Below are 16,494 nucleotides of genomic sequence, written 5' to 3'. Positions count from 1 at the left end.
TTAATAGAATTTCAATTAGCCAAAACACAGTCTGTGATCAAAACTAATTCCTTTAAAGTGCTCATATTATGCTTTTTGGCTTTTTCCCTTTCCTTTATTGTGTTATATATATTTTTGTTCACGTTATAGGTTTACAAAGTGAAAAAGCCCAAAGTCCACCCCAAAGGGACTTACCATCTCCAACAGAAAACACTGTTCACAAACTGCTCCAAACAGCTCTATTGTAGTCCAGCCTTTACTTCCGTGACGAACGTGCTTCACTTTGTAACACACGTTATAATGCTCGCCTAGCTGCTAGCGTGGCACGCCCTCATACTCTACTTCTGACTGGCTAGTAGTCCTTACCTAGGTACTGAGCATGTGCGACTCCCAACAAAGATGGAACAGAAGTGAGATGCCTCACTCTGTAGCTAAAACAGAGAGCTCAACACACAGGGTGAAAAGAGGAGCTGCAGCAATGTGCAGTACAACAAAAAGATGGTGTTTTTTGAAAATTAAACCTACCATCCTTCAGACAAGCCCTCAAAACTCATCTCTTCGAACTTGCCTTTTCTTGTTAACAGACTTTCCCAGTTTTTCCCTCATTTTCATTGCCCATCTCTCCTGCTTTGACTGTGCTTGTCCATGCACCTATGTGTTTCCTTTTCTTTTTGTCTGTCATGTAACCTTGTCTACGTACCTTTTCTGTTTAGTCTGTTTTGTTTGGTCTGTTTGTAACCAAAACTGTAAAGCGTCTTTGAGTGTCTAGAAAAGCGCTATAAAAAATAAATGTATTATTATTAAACCACATAAACCTATTCAGCTACAACCTCTAAATACAATTATGAAACTGGAAATGAGCATAATATGAGCACTTTAAAGGAAAAGTTTTTACATTTAGGGAAATATGCTTATTTGTCTTCTTGTCAAGAGTGAAATGAATGGATATAAAGGTTTGGTTGACTGTTTGCGACTGGAAGTTCCCTGACAGTAACACTGGTGTCCACTCAGTAAACCTTGTTGATGTGCCTGTCTGCACAGGATAAAACAAATGCTATTAAATTGCACATGCTGCTGCACCTCGAGGGCTGCTGTGGAGAAGCTGAACTAGAGGCCCTTCTTTCCTTCTTGGACTGATACCGAAGGGAGATGAAGCTGGCAGAGCTGTATGTATCTCAGGAGATCGGATTTATGCGAGTTGCCAGCCAAACGTATTGGAGTAAACAAGAACTCTGACACCAGTGTGGGAGCAAATGGAGCCTGCACGCTTTATTTATTTATTCATTCATTCAGTCAGTGTCATGTACAGATGGAGAAGGTGCAACTCCATGCTCACACTATAAACAACAACAAGCAAGCAATACTCAGTCATTTTTAAAACTTCAGCATAGACATGTTTGTGTAGCTATATTACAGATGTCAGGCACACAAAAAAACATTTAGAATTGGCATAATACAACACCAAAGCACTTCAGGAAACGGTTTAGCAAGGGTGAAAACATCGTGACTGCAAGAAAATAGAAGACTACATTTTACATAGCTAAATAAAACCACAACATTTCACCAAACACATTCACAAAACAGAAAGTGATGACATTTATCAAGAAAAGAGCAGTTTGTACATACTTTTTAGTTGTTTGTGAAATGTTTGGTTGCTGTTATTGTTTTCTTTTGCTCCAGACTAAAATATCTCAAACAGCTATCGGATGGATTGCCATATCATTTTTTTTACGGACATTCATGTTCTCCAGAGGATGAATCCTACTGACCCTGGTCAAACTTTAGTGAGCATGTTATCATGCTGACGATAGCATTTAGCTAAAAGCCTCACAGAGTCAATAGTGTGAGCACTTGTAATATTTTCCACCTTTGTTTCGTAAAATGTAAGTGTTTCTGTCTTGTGTTTTTGAAATTATTTAAGTAAAAATCAGTTCCTGTTTAGTCTGTTACATACAATGTCATATTGTTGTTTTTATTTATTTGTTTTGTGACATTTCACCTTTCTGTTTGTTGTTGTTTGGGGAATGATTCGTTTTTTCGTTTGACTTACTAATTTTATGGGAAGCTTTCAGTTCAGTTATTTGGAAAATGTTGTCAGTTTGTTTAGTAAAATGTGTTTTGCACCATGTTTCCAATGCTGCAGATGCAGTAACATACAGTACCTGCCCACAGGTGATGCAGTCATGTCTCCTCCACCATGTTTGATCTTTAAAGTGAACTCAGCAGTGTTACCTAGAAGATGCTGAGTAACACCACGACTGGGGTTACTTGTTGCGCCCAGCACCTCGCACTGTCTGAGGCAGTAACGTGATAGGACGAACAAAATACCCTGGAGTAGACTGGACACACACACACACACACACACACACACACACACACACACACACACACACACACACACACACACACACAGACTCATACACACAATAGGCCTTTTCAGATTCATATAAAGAGTATGATTATTGGATACATATCTTTCAACTATAAGAAATTCAACTCCTTGACTCTGTGAATGCGTGTCTTTCCATGCTGCCATTATGTTCCTCAGTGCTTGTGAGTGGGAGCAACTCATTCGTGTGGTGTACATTACACTCTGTTGTTAAACTCTGACCCAAGCTCCCAATTATCCCCATGCATATTTCATAGACGCCCAATGAAAAGAGTGCACATATCCGTTACTGAACTGCCTGCTACAGCCTCGCCCTGCTCTGACCAGAGGAGGAAGGTTAAGTTGGAGAGGGAAGAAGAGTAGACTGGAAGGATAAGGAGGGAGATGATGAGATGATTGAGTGGTAACTGAAGAGAGGAGCAGGAGAGTTGTAGAAAATCGCAGAAGAAGAGGTGTGCCATCTGAAGATGAGGGATTCACAGTAATGGAGCACACATCTTGGGACTGAAGATGCACCGGAGCGGGCGGCCTGTCTTCGGTGTCTTGTCAACGACGGTGCAGCAGTGTTGCATTTCTTTTCCCCACTCTGGTACAAAGCTGATTTATTAAATGGAGACACACTCGGAAGAATAATCCCTTGCATACAAATGAAGCGTACAAATCTGTATGCCTGACATTCAGGTGAGAGCGCTTGAAAACATGTTTAGAGTACACTGATGTGATGAGATGTGAAGATGTGATGAGAGTTTACTGTATTGAACAATGTGTACAATCACATATGTCTTTTCTTGCAGTTATAAGTAATCAATGTATAGGTTAAAACAGCTTTAGTAATGTAACTCATAATTCTTACGAGAGTACTTTTTGTGACCTTATTTTACATTTGCTCATGAATTACACGTTTTATTTATTTATTTATTTATTAGTATTTCCTCAAAGCAAGCTTTTTATTTGGATATTAACCGAGGCAGACCTTTAATTTCTTTCTGGAAAATCAGTTTAATTCTGTCTCATCATTTAACCAGGTTAAATTGCCAAGATCCAATCTGACATTTGCTTAAAAAGGAGCAATTCACAAAACTCTTTCTTTGACTAATGCAACATAATAAAATGCACTTTATAAGACCATATATTATGTGGGAATTGTAGCACCTAATGTCTTAAAGTTTTTCATGAGCGCTACCCGCGACTTTACAGGTATGCATTTGCACGTCCAAGCAAGCAGCACCAGCGCTTCTGATGCACAGCAGCCAGTTGTTGCATCAATCTATCCGTCCCTTGAGCAGTGGTCATCAACATCTTCAAGTCCAACTAGTCATGAAGTACTGAGTGTATCGTCTCTGGTCCCTTCTACAGTCCTCACACTCATGCCTCACTATAAACCTCCAGCTAATGGAAATGTATACCCAGAGCTATCATCCTTATATGAAGTAACATCAGAGCCTCAACTTCCAGGAACTTTATCTTCTCCCTCCGGTTCCTCGAAGGCTGAAGATCAAAAAGCCCTGGCTTCAGCACTTCCTTGTAGTGATAATTCCCAGGAAGTTCAGCAGAGGAAACCGTCAGATGGAGGCCCACTGGAGGAGGGATCAGTAGGCCTCATGTTACCCAAAGATCTCCCTGCTGAAGAGCCAGGTATAGTAATAATTAAAGCAGACCTATTAGGCTCATTTCCAGATTCATACTTGTATTTTGTGTATTTACTAGAACATGTTTACATGCTTTAATCTTCAAAAAACACTTATTTCTTTCATACTTTCCATGGCTGCTGCATCTGTATTCACCCTCTGAGAAAAGCCATTCAAAAATAATCAAGAGGGATTACCAACTGGACAAAGTGGGCAACAACTCCAACTAACCCTAACCCTTCCTGAGTTTAGGTCAGGGTTCTTTGTTTTATGACTAAATACCTGCAACACTAATGACATTCCCATCATCCTCAGCTCTTAGCTCAAAGCACTCACTATGCCTAAACAGCCTCACAGAGCTGCTAGCTTGGCTGTAGACCCTTCTCTCCTTATTATTGTTGTTACTTTTACATCATAATAATCTTGTACATCTCTAATACTCAGTTATCTGCGAGTTTCTTTATGTATAGCCAAGTGAAAGCAGCCACATTATTGATCTGCACTCAGCCTTGCACCACTGAAAATTAACCCTGTGAATAAATTATTCAATGTGTATCTTAAAATGAAAATATGTAGCCAAGAGCCCAAATATTCAGAAAGTAAAAGCTGTGAAGTGACTATGTTGCTGATGAAATGAACATTAAACACTCTCAGGTTCTTCATCTGCACAGACAGGCCTTTACTGCTCCCCTTGCTGCTCTTGTCTTTTTAAATGATGACATATTAGGTGTTTTATCCCTTCTAGTCACACAAAAAAACATCAAAGAGTTGGCCCAAAATGTCATCACCTACTATATAATAAAGTCATTATCTGCCTTGCCGGTTCTTCAAAGGTGTTGGAGACACTTCTGCTCCATCTCCTGTCAGAATCAGATTAGTCTGGCTCAACAGATATACATTGGGTAAAGCCTTACATTTGGTGCGTCTCTCATGCACAGGATGTCCCTCCCCTCTCGCTATCTCTGCTGCCAGGGCTTAGCGCCACTCTGGACGGTTGGGATTGGTTCTAAGAAATACAAACAAGACAGAGCGTTTTTTCCCCCTATTCCAAAATAGATAGGCGGTGTAACCAGACAATACTCCATCGCTGTAGAGATCGGTTTGGCAATGCCAGACTAGGATCCTATTGTGTCCCCTTTACTGTAAAAGCTTCATATCTAGTGTCTTACCAGCATTATTTTTCACCTCAAAATGGCCTTTGATACTATTGGTCATGGTATCTTTTAAAGGACTCAGATGACGGATTTCTTACACCACCCTAGATTGGATTGCATCACATCTAAAACAAATAGAAAAAAAGGATTATCTACTGTGAAAATGTTGGTTTATTCTCCGACCAATAATTATCCCCCTCAGGTGTATCATATGTTATTTTAAATTGTGCTTTTTATCAATTCCATCTATCTAATGATCACTACTTTCTAGGTAGATTAGCTTTTGTCAAGGTTGTGGATAGATGGCACAGAATTGTCTTGCAATTTTACTTTTTTTCTTCAAACTCTGCCCTACTCTGACCTGTTTATCTCTTCATGATTTAAAAAGAATTATAAAGATTGAAATGCTTTCATCTCATTTTCTCTCGTTTGTTTTAGCCAATCCACTGTCTCAGCTTTAGGCACAAAGTGGAGGATGAACCCAGCCTGTCAGTGTATCCTCCGTTTTCATGCAAGGAATAGTATTTCCTCAAAGCAAGCTTTTTTATTTGGATATTAACCGAGGCAGACCTTTAATTTCTTTCTGGAAAAATCAGTTTAATTCTGTCTCATCATTTAACCAGGTTAAATTGCCAAAGATCCAATCTGACATTTGCTTAAAAAGGGAGCAATTCACAAAACTCTTTCTTTGACTAATGCAACATAATAAAATGCACTTTATAAGACCATATATTATGTGGGAATTGTAGCACCTAATGTCTTAAAGTTTTTCATGAGCGCTACCTCGCGACTTTACAGGTATGCATTTGCACGCCCAAGCAAGCAGCACCAGCGCTTCTGATGCACAGCAGCCAGTTGTTGCATCAATCCATCCGTCCCCTTGAGCAGTGGTCATCAACATCTTCAAGTCCAACTAGTCATGAAGTACTGAGTGTATCGTCTCTGGTCCCTTCTACAGTCCTCACACTCATGCCTCACTATAAACCTCCAGCCAATGGAAATGTATACCCAGAGCTATCATCCTTATATGAAGTAACATCAGAGCCTCAACTTCCAGGAACTTTATCTTCTCCCTCCGGTTCCTCGAAGGCTGAAGATCAAAAAGCCCTGGCTTCAGCACTTCCTTGTAGTGATAATTCCCAGGAAGTTCAGCAGAGGAAACCGTCAGATGGAGGCCCACTGGAGGAGGGATCAGCAGGCCTCATGTTACCCAAAGATCTCCCTGCTGAAGAGCCAGGTATAGTAATAATTAAAGCAGACCTATTAGGCTCATTTCCAGATTCATACTTGTATTTTGTGTATTTACTAGAACATGTTTACATGCTTTAATCTTCAAAAACACTTATTTCTTTCATACTTTCCATGGCTGCTGCATCTGTATTCACCCTCTGAGAAAAGCCATTCAAAAATAATCAAGAGGGATTACCAACTGGACAAAGTGGGCAACAACTCCAACTAACCCTAACCCTTCCTGAGTTTAGGTCAGGTTCTTTGTTTTATGACTAAATACCTGCAACACTAATGACATTCCCATCATCCTCAGCTCTTAGCTCAAAGCACTCACTATGCCTAAACAGCCTCACAGAGCTGCTAGCTTGGCTGTAGACCCTTCTCTCCTTATTATTGTTGTTACTTTTACATCATAATAATCTTGTACATCTCTAATACTCAGTTATTCATGCGAGTTTCTTTATGTATAGCCAAGTGAAAGCAGCCACATTATTGATCTGCACTCAGCCTTGCACCACTGAAAATTAACCCTGTGAATAAATTATTCAATGTGTATCTTAAAATGAAAATATGTAGCCAAGAGCCCAAATATTCAGAAAGTAAAAGCTGTGAAGTGACTATGTTGCTGATGAAATGAACATTAAACACTCTCAGGTTCTTCATCTGCACAGACAGGCCTTTACTGCTCCCTTGCTGCTCTTGTCTTTTTAAATGATGACATATTAGGTGTTTTATCCCTTCTAGTCACACACAAAAAACATCAAAGAGTTGGCCCAAAATGTCATCACCTACTATATAATAAAGTCATTATCTGCCTTGCCGGTTCTTCAAAGGTGTTGGAGACACTTCTGCTCCATCTCCTGTCAGAATCAGATTAGTCTGGCTCAACAGATATACATTGGGTAAAGCCTTACATTTGGTGCGTCTCATGCACAGGATGTCCCTCCCCTCTCGCTATCTCTGCTGCCAGGCTTAGCGCCACTCTGGACGGTTGGGATTGGTTCTAAGAAATACAAACAAGACAGAGCCGTTTTTTCCCCCTATTCCAAAATAGATAGGCGGTGTAACCAGACAATACTCCATCGCTGTAGAGATCGGTTTGGCAATGCCAGACTAGGATCCTATTGTGTCCCCTTTACTGTAAAAGCTTCATATCTAGTGTCTTACCAGCATTATTTTTCACCTCAAAATGGCCTTTTGATACTATTGGTCATGGTATCTTTTAAAGGACTCAGATGACGGATTTCTTACACCACCCTAGATTGGATTGCATCACATCTAAAACAAATAGAAAAAAAGGATTATCTACTGTGAAAATGTTGGTTTATTCTCCGACCAATAATTATCCCCCTCAGGTGTATCATATGTTATTTTAAATTGTGCTTTTTATCAATTCCATCTATCTAATGATCACTACTTTCTAGGTAGATTAGCTTTTGTCAAGGTTGTGGATAGATGGCACAGAATTGTCTTGCAATTTTACTTTTTTTCTTCAAACTCTGCCCTACTCTGACCTGTTTATCTCTTCATGATTTAAAAAGAATTATAAAGATTGAAATGCTTTCATCTCATTTTCTCTCGTTTGTTTTAGCCAATCCACTGTCTCAGCTTTAGGCACAAAGTGGAGGATGAACCCAGCCTGTCAGTGTATCCTCCGTTTTCATGCAAGGAATAGTATTTGTCACACTTTTTTTTTAGTTTGGTATATATTGTTACAGCATATATACATAGTTTACAATATGTCACAGTCGGCATATGGAGCATCGAACTGATCTAAGTTATACAAGGAAACACACGGCACAGAAGCATGAATTACCTCCCAGAGTTCACGATAAACTCACCTCATAACATTTACCACAACATCACTGTCAGTCCCCCTGCCACTGCAGAATGCTGCCGTGAGGCTTTTATCAAAAACTAGTGAGAGGTTCCACGTTACACCAGCACTCGCCCGCCTCAGGTGCCTGTCAGTCAAGCATAAAATTGGTTTCAACATTTTTTACCTCCAAGGTATTGCATGCACCTCATGCTTTGCCTCACAATTCACTCAGGTCCTCTGAACGGAGCCTTTTGGTGATCATGCTTAAAAGACTGTCGGCCCAAAGACCATTAGGCAGCTTGCATCTAAAGGATAGACTGACCAGCTCAGGCTCATAACTTGCAACATGCCTTTTCTGTCAGTTGTGTTTGAATGTGATATACAAATTATTTTTTGAATGTACAGTGGGGCTCGAAAGTTTGGGCACCCCAGGTAAAAATTTGTATTAATGTGCATAAAGAAGCCAAGAAAAGATAGAAAAATCTCCAAAAGGCATCAAATGACAGATTAGACATTCTTATAATATGTCAAAAAAAGTTAGATTTATTTCCATCATTTACACTTTCAAAATAACAGAAAACAAAAAATGGCGTCTGCAAAAGTTTGGGCACCCTGCAGAGTTTATAGCATGCACCGCCCCCTTTGGAAAGCTGAGACCTGACAGTGTCATGGATTGTTCTCAATCATCGTCTGGAAAGACCAGGTGATGTCAATCTCAAAGGTTTTAAATGCCCAGACTCATCTGACCTTGCCCCAACAATCAGCACCATGGGTTCTTCTAAGCAGTTGTCTAGAAAACTGAAACTGAAAATAGTTGACGCTCACAAAGCAGGAGAAGGCTATAAGAAGATAGCAAAGCATTTTCAGATGCCAATATCCTCTGTTCGGAATGTAATTAAGAAATGGCAGTCATCAGGAACAGTGGAAGTTAAAGCAAGATCTGGAAGACCAAGAAAAAATATCAGACAGAACAGCTCACAGGATTGTGAGAAAAGCAAGTCAAAACCCACGTTTGACTGCACAATCCATCCAGAAAGATCTGGCAGACACTGGAGTTGTGGTACACCATTCCACTATAAAGAGATACTTGAACAAATATGGTCTTCATGGAAGAGTCATCAGAAGAAAACCTCTTCTACGTCCTCACCACAAAAAATCAGCGTTTGAAGTTTGCAAATGAACATATAGACAAGCCTGATGCATTGTGGAAACAAGTTCTGTGGACCGATGAGGTTAAAATAGAACTTTTTTGGCCGGAATGTGCAAAGGCACGTTTGGAGAAGAAAGGGCACAGAATTTAATGAAAAGAACCTCTGTCCAACTGTTAAGCATGGGGGGTGGATCAATCATGCTTTGGGGTTGTATTGCAGCCAGTGGCACAGGGAACATTTCACGAGTAGAAGGAAAAAATGGATTCAATAAAATTTCAGCAAATTTTGGACGCTAACTTGATGCCATCTGTGAAAAAAGCTGAAGTTAAAGAGAGGATGGCTTCTACAAATGGATAATGATCCTAAACACACCTCAAAAGCCACGGTGGATTACATCAAGAGGTGTAAACTGAAGGTTTTGCCATGGCTTTCACAGTCTCCTGACCTCAACATAATTGAAAATCTATGGATAGACCTTAAAAGAGCAGTGCGTGACAGACAGCCCAGAAATCTCAAAGAACTGGAAGACTTTTGTAAGGAAGAATGGGCGAAGATACCTCCAACAAGAATTGAAAGACTCTTGGCTGGCTACAAAAAGCGTTTACAAGCTGTGATACTTGCCAAAGGGGGCAGTACAAGGTATTAACTCTGCAGGGTGCCCAAACTTTTGCAGACGCGATTTTTTGTTTTCTGTTATTTTGAAAGTGTAAATGATGGAAATAAAATCTAACTTTTTTTGACATATTATAAGAATGTCTAATCTGTCATTTGATGCCTTTTGGAGATTTTTCCATCTTTTCTTGGCTCCTTTATGCACATTAATACAAATTTTGCAGCTCCCCTCGGCTTTATGGAGCTTTATTGATTTCTATTGTTTAGCTGTCTGGTCTGTAGATTTACAGTTTTTAGAGAAAAAGCTTTGAAACCCCACTGTACAATAGCACCAAACAGCACACAGTTAGAGACTAGCTGGTGAATATAGTGGAGAATTTAGCAGCTAAAGAGCCAGATATTTCCCTTAAGAGTTGGTAGAGACCAAAAACAGAGCTAAAAGAGAGTAAATATTGGACTAATGTTTGCTAAGTGGCCAAAAGAAATCAGTAATTACACGTTTAAGGTTTAACACAGCTGCGTGTTAGACAGCTTGACAGGCGTAGTGGCTACAATTAATGTTAAAGCTGTAGATCTGGAGCTGTTTGTAAGTACAAACTTAGCCTTGTTGTAACATTAAGTGTTTAATATTGTACTGTAAGTAGTTATCACAAAATATTTACCCAGTAACTGCCAGGTTTAACTGGTATGTAACTAGCTAACTGAGCCAACTGAAAAATGTTAGCCTTGCTAGCTTGCTGACATATGACCGGTGCCATGTTATGTCGTAACCCCATTTGTACAGGTCCTATCCCCTGACCAATCGGCTATCCTAACCGTAACCACTCAAAGGTCAAATGCCTAACCCCAACCAATCGAGCTGCTTCGTAGGGCAGGTCTTGGCGTGGCCATAGTGGGATTCGTAATTTCGCCACCAAAGGGATGTCGGACTAGTGGGCTATAGGACCAAAGGGAATTTTTTCGGGTTATTGAGAGGTCGGAACAATGGAGTGTTGGAGAAATGGGCAGTCCTCCATATGACCCCTGTAGCCTGAAAAGTAAAATAGATTTGTTAATCAACGCAACTGACCCGACACTTGATAAAACTATGTTTAATCTGTTTAAATCCACCTCTTTTTGCTTGATTTTCGTCTATTTCCCTTTCCCAAAGGGCAAAGCTTATAACAGAGGAACTGCAAGGCCAAAATGCATGTATGAAGCTTCATTTGAAACCTAAGTTCTTCTAGTTTCTGAAAATGTGCTTGATTAGCATGTGATTAAAACAGTTCAAACATGGTTCAAAATATGCGACCCGGTGGATGTTAACAGTGCTGATTTAAACTGGGAAAACTACTTAAAATGATATTCTTAAAAATAACAGCATAACTCAAATTATTGGGCTAAATGACCAAATCAGTCAAGTTAGCATACTTTTCAAATGAGTCTAAACTGCATTAATGGTACTAGGTTAACTGTCCATGTGTAAATATTAAAATAAACACTTAATAAATCATATTTTGAGCCCATACATTGCAGTGTTTGTTATGTTACAGCTGGATTTGCGAATGGCTTGCGCAGCCCAGTACTGGGCCTAGAAATTAGGAGGTTAGTCAGGTTCTCTTGAAGCTCAAGGTCTTTATTGTTTAAATATTTATTTATTTGCTTGTTTTTAATCTATTTGCAGATTCACAACCTCAAACCTGTTCATTTCGCGAGCTGCTACTGATTGTGAGCCTTTCTACCATCACCACACTGGTCATCATCTCTGCTCTCTTAGGTAACCTACTGAACCTCATTTCATATGGAATAACGAGAAAACCTAATGGGTTTTACACATTCAATATGCCAGTTAATATGGCCTCTGAAGCTTTTGAATGAATTTAAATAATTCATCAGAAAGAGGAGTCAAAAGGGAATATGGAGAGTATTTTACAGTCTTTGGAACATGTTTTGGGCTCAAAATAATGTGTTGAGGTTAAAATGTGTGACATTATTTATAGAGTCAGCAGTAATTTAAAAAAATGTGGACAGGGAATCTGTATTGGATGTTTCGATCATTTGAATTCTGTGACGACCCTGTAATATTAGTCTTTACTATTCAAGTTAACATGCGTGTGTGTCACTGTTTTTCTTCTCTCTTGAAATCAGTCAAGTTCCTGGTATTCCCCTCTGAGTTAGGTCATTCGTCTCCTCTCTGTGGTGTGATGGGGAACTGCAGTGTCCCAACTCCTTTTCTGTCTAAGAATCCATTGAACCAGACAGAAAACATCACTTCAGGTATAAAAGATATACAGAAATTACACTGATTAAGGGCTGTGGGGATTGTAATATTAATGTCATTCTAATGATCTGCTGATCTATCTTGGACATAAGATTATTACACATCCATCAGCTGTCTGGCAGTTATGGCCATATGTTTAATACCTTGGCCATATCGTAGAAAGGGCATTACGGGAATATTACCATAATCATTCACTATATTAAAGGGGTGCTTTGCCGATTTCAATCCAGCTCTGTTTTCTCTTTGTGTGGGCAGTGTGTTTAGCTGAATGGTGTTTGTTTTCCCTCCGTGGCACCAATGCAGGGAGCTCAGAGCAGCCGAGGTCTGCTGAAATCTCGGATGACCGTGTAACAAAATTCAGCGGACCTCCGTGGCATTGTTCGCATCATCCGGTGGCTCTCAGCAGACCTTGGCTGCTTTTCTCAGCTGAGAGCTCCGTGTGCTGCAGCCACGGAGGGAAGCCACACACTGTTCACATGCACACACTGCCCACACTGCCATGACACAGAGCTGGATGATTTAAATCACCGATTTATCTCTTTAAACTGCTAATATACTTTTACTCAATTCAACTTTGTGTGTATTTTGTCTTTGGCTCTTTTCACTTTGCATACATCTCTTCTTGTTCACCTTCTCACACCCAGATTGCCAAGTTCTGGTCAGTGATGGCCGGCGTATTGTTGGGGGGACGTTTGCGGCCAAGGACAAGTGGGGCTGGCAGGCTAGCATGCACTGGAGAGGGAAACACGTCTGTGGAGGTGCCATCATCTCCCCTCGCTGGGTCATCACTGCAGCTCACTGCTTTGTTGAGTAAGAGGTGGATATGGGGAATGAAAGTAAGAGAGATGGGTCATCAGTTAAGGGAGAAAACATTTAGTTAATTCAGGAAGCTCAATTTCGTTGCAACCAGGTAGTGCTTCACCCTGTCTGCATAGCCACAAGTCCAAGTTAATTCTATGTTCTTATAATCAAGTCAAGATCAGGTAAATTGAGGGCAATTCAATTCTCCAATCAGTGCGCTTTTTGCACCTAGAACAACAGAGTTTGTTTAACAGCACAGATGTAGATCTGGCTGCAGGGGCTCTTTACTGCCTATTTAATTTGGATTTTGGGAAATCATCACACTACCACTACAAATTATAAGAAGAAGAAGCTTATTTCTATAGTTTGTAGCACTGAAGCAAAAATAATTCATTGTTGACCCAAACTGCGTGCAGTGACTGGACAGTAAGCTGTGATTTACTTGCATGTACTGTATTAAGCAGTTATATAAAGTAATTGCAATGACTTCATATATATATATTGTAATATTCATTTTTTTAGACTATTTCTTGGGGCATTTTTAGGCCTTTATTTCCACGGGACAGATGAAGACATGAAAGGGGAGAGAGAGGGAATGACATGCAGCAAAGGGTCCTGCTTCGAGGAGTAAACCTCTATATATGTGCGCCTGCTCTACCAACTGATTATAGTAATATTATTAAAGTAACATCTCCATTGGTAATCATTTTCTCCTTTGCAACACTGTTTAAACACTCCGTTTATACCTGGTACCTTATAGAGCCAATTTGGGCTGGAAACAATGTAATTTTTGAATGTAATGAGATAGATTTTTTAAAGCAGGCTTACAGGCTTAAGCAGTGTGTGCTTGGCAGGCAGAAAGTACGATTAAACAGTTTTTTGGATTCGGCACCTGGACAAGAAAGAGGTATTTGTGTATGTGTTGCACACTAATTTGTAGTGTTGTTTCAAATTATTTATGCCTAAAAACACATACAGTACAAGAGTTGATTTTAGGGATTCTAATGGCTCACTGCAGTTCTAATCTGACAATCAGCAGTTTATTTACATAGAGACTCGACTTCATTAGAGGAAAAACAGCATCACTATTTTTATACAATCTCTTACAGTAAGATAAAGACAAGCATTGAGCCGTTTACACTGGGGCCACTTAACTTGAACTCAGACCACAAATGTCTGTCTCTCACTGCGGTTTCTGCAGAAACAACATGCTTGAAGTGGCTGACTGGCTGGTGGTGGTGGACACAGTCAGCATCGCAGACAGCTCTCTGGGGAAACGTTACAGAGCACTGCAGGTCCTCTACCACCCTCTCTTCAACAGAGACAACAACGACTATGACCTGGGCCTGCTGCGCACCATCACTGACATGAACATGAAGGGTAAGAGGAGGGGGCCCCATCTGTCAGCAGGGCCGGGTAAAACACATCATGTTCCTGGTTACACTTTATAAATAGTGTAGGCTAATTGCCCTTTACATGTACTGTATAGAAACAGATTCCAAAATAGGCCTCATTGGAAAGAAATGATAAGGTCTATGTTTTGAGAAAAAAAGGCAGTTATAAAGCTAACTGATAATACCATTACTGCTGACATCCATCATTTAATTTACTGCATAATGTGGGTACTAACATGCTTACATCATTGTATTTGCCATCAATCAGCAAATCAAAATAAACATTTATTTATCATAGAAATTTGACACATCATCAATTATTTTGATATTTTGGGTATATATATTTTTTTCAGAAATTACCTAGATGCAAAATAAATTTTAATTTCCGTAAACTATCTTTATACAGATACTAGCGTTTGTAGTTTTAAATAAATTTGTCTTTCAAATACATCTGGTTAAATACTGCTGATCTGTGTTGATTATTCATTTCATTGCAACACCATTTCAGTTTTACATGTATATGTATATACAGTTCAACTAGCAATACTTCACAAAGGAAAAATCAAAAAGCCAAAATGTGCTGTAAAAATGTTACACGCTTGTAAGTAAAGCAAGATAAGTGACATTTATACATTGACAGAAACCTAGCTGGAAAACGTTGTGGCCTCATAACCATCATACATGTTATAACATGTATGTCTTTATTGCTTTGCTTAGATTATGTCTGACGATTATGTAGATCTGATAACTGTGTGCTTTGTAGGTGGGGTGCGACCGGTCTGTTTACCCAGTCCAAGCGAGTCCTTTCTTCCTGGAGCGGCCTGTTGGATCACAGGCTGGGGATATATTAATGAAGGAGGTTTGTTACACTGACACAAACTCTCTGATTTTACTGTAATGATTTACTCCTATCATTAAATTATGAGCGTAAAAGCAAGTTCTCAACTGATCGTACATCCTATGGATCTCATGGCTGACCCAAACCCTTTGGGGAACTAAAAAATAATTTGACCCCACCAGCCACCCTTAACAATTTAAGCTGGAACTCATCAAATCATTTCACACTGACCGTCATGTTATTGTCATTGCTTCCCCCCCTTTGAGAAGTTCTGATACAAGGATGCCTGAGAAGAAACATAATTTAAATGATGACACAAATTGAAAAGCAGACTCCTTCCTTGTAATTTATTGGCAGCTATACAAGGCCTGAGGCAGCTGTTTTGTTTATAAGGGGTGCTGTAAGGATTGTTGGCTGCAGTCTGTCTCAGTGATTTTTCACAAATTAAAAGGTTTTTTTTCTCCTTTTTTTACCTCCCTTTGAGTAATACTATACACTCATATCACAATTAGTGCCTTGTCTTTTTTTTTTTACTCATTTCTCTTCTTTCTGCTCTCTGTCAGGCTTTGTGTCAGATAATCTAAGGCAGGCTCAGGTCAAGGTAATAGCTCAACCGGTCTGCTCCCAGCCAAGTGTCTACGGCATATACCTGACTCCTCGAATGATTTGTGCTGGCACCATGGACGGAGGAGTGGACGCCTGCCAGGTATACACACCCGGTGATATAAAATCTCCATATAAACCTGATATAGGTTCATGAACAATATAGACAATAGATGTAACACAAACTTGTATCACTTCAGTCACCATTAAGTGTGCAAACAGTGTTTAAAACTTGTGTGTATAATGTTTGATATATGAGTTGGTCCTGTTTTCAGGGAGACAGTGGTGGACCCCTGGTGTGTGAGACAGCCAGAGGGGACTGGAGGCTGGCAGGGGTGGTGAGCTGGGGAGAGGGCTGTGGACGGCGCAATAAACCAGGCGTCTACAGCCGAGTAACCCAACTGATCCCCTGGGTTATGGGATATATTGAGGTACTGTATAAAGTGATGTTCCTCTCTATCATTATATGAATGTTTCATTAATCATCACAGTCAGTCAAGCTTTGATAAGTGATTTAATAGTTTAGTTATAGCTGTGTCAAATACATGCAGTGCTCTTACATTTTAAATGGAAATGATATCAGCCTGGGAAACGACGATTGGCAAGCTGTGCCCAAAATGTATTGTTGTTATTTTG

Source organism: Sander vitreus, chromosome 6, assembly GCF_031162955.1.
Source record: "Sander vitreus isolate 19-12246 chromosome 6, sanVit1, whole genome shotgun sequence".
Lineage (NCBI taxonomy): Eukaryota > Metazoa > Chordata > Actinopteri > Perciformes > Percidae > Sander > Sander vitreus.
The sequence above is the reverse complement of the archived record's forward strand: the minus strand, read 5'-3'. Positions refer to the sequence as shown.